Source organism: Pteropus vampyrus, unplaced genomic scaffold (genome assembly GCF_000151845.1).
Source record: "Pteropus vampyrus isolate Shadow unplaced genomic scaffold, Pvam_2.0 Scaffold208, whole genome shotgun sequence".
Taxonomy (NCBI): Eukaryota; Metazoa; Chordata; class Mammalia; order Chiroptera; family Pteropodidae; genus Pteropus; species Pteropus vampyrus.
In genome coordinates this window covers 3,474,181-3,475,300 of record NW_011888989.1, presented here as the reverse complement: position 1 = coordinate 3,475,300, position 1,120 = coordinate 3,474,181, and the positions used below count along the sequence as shown (strand labels likewise).

General features: G+C 38.0%; 1 pseudogene; it reads right to left on the bottom strand.

Moving 5' to 3' along the window:
* Positions 1-666: 666 nt before the first annotated feature.
* LOC111747070 lies at positions 667-785 on the bottom strand (annotated as a pseudogene).
* Between the last annotated feature and the right edge of the window lie 335 nt (positions 786-1,120).

Below are 1,120 nucleotides of genomic sequence, written 5' to 3'. Positions count from 1 at the left end.
AGAGGCCTCCCTTGACCAACATATCCAAAAGAGCAACCCTTCCCCCTCCACACCATTCACTCTCTATTTTCTTACTCTATTTAATTTCCTTCATATTCCCAGTGACTAGAATAGTTCCTGGCAAAAGGTAGGTGCTCAATAAATATTTGTTGAATGAATAAATTCTAAAAGAGGAAAACTCAGAAGTAATGTCATAAAAGTTGTGAATATGCAAATATTATTATTATAGAACCAAATAGTGTATTGGAACCAATAAAAATATATATAACCCTCTGTCATTGACATTTTGGCAATCAAAGAACAATCTTCCAAATATCAATTTCTAATATATCATCTTTTATTTTATGGGTAATATCTTTAACAGTGTTGTATTATTGTACTTTAATTTCCAACTGCTACTCTAATGCTATCTTTCTTTTTTAGATTCATTTTGATTTTGCTGGAGAATTTCTTCAAAAATTTCTCATGTAGGAAGATAGACTTTTTAAATATCCCTATGTCTAAAGGTATCTTTATTTTGCCTTCGTATTTGATTGATGCCTTAGTAAGTATAGAATTTTAGGTTCTAACACTTTCTCTTTGATCTTTGAAGACATTACTCCAGTGTTTTCCAGCATTTGGTAATGAGAAATCTGAAATCAGTCTGATTTTTTTTTTTTTTTTTAACATCTACAGTACCTGGTCTTCCTAGGTGGTCTCCCATCCAAGTACTAACCGGGCCCGATCCTGCTTAGCTTCCAAGATCAGACAAGATCTTGCACGGTCAGAGTGGCATTGCTGTAGACTGAAATCAGTCTGATTTGGATACTCTGCAAGCATTGAAACTGGAGGGCAACGGAATCCAGGGCTCGTGCTGCCTGTGTCACTCAGCCAATAGACTGACACAGGAGCTGGGATATTTAGAACAAGAATTTATTGTTAGAGCACCAGTGAGCTGAGAAGGCAGCCTGTTAACACCTTCAAAACTGCCTTGCCTTCTCAGTTGGCTTAGGATATTTAAGAGAAAATCTGGGCATTATTCCAGGAGCTATGTGACGGTTCCCGGGGGTGGGGGTGGGGGTGGGGATCTGTCATGCTTCATGGAGCCATTCTGCTGGCAATGTTGTCCTTCGGTGGCATT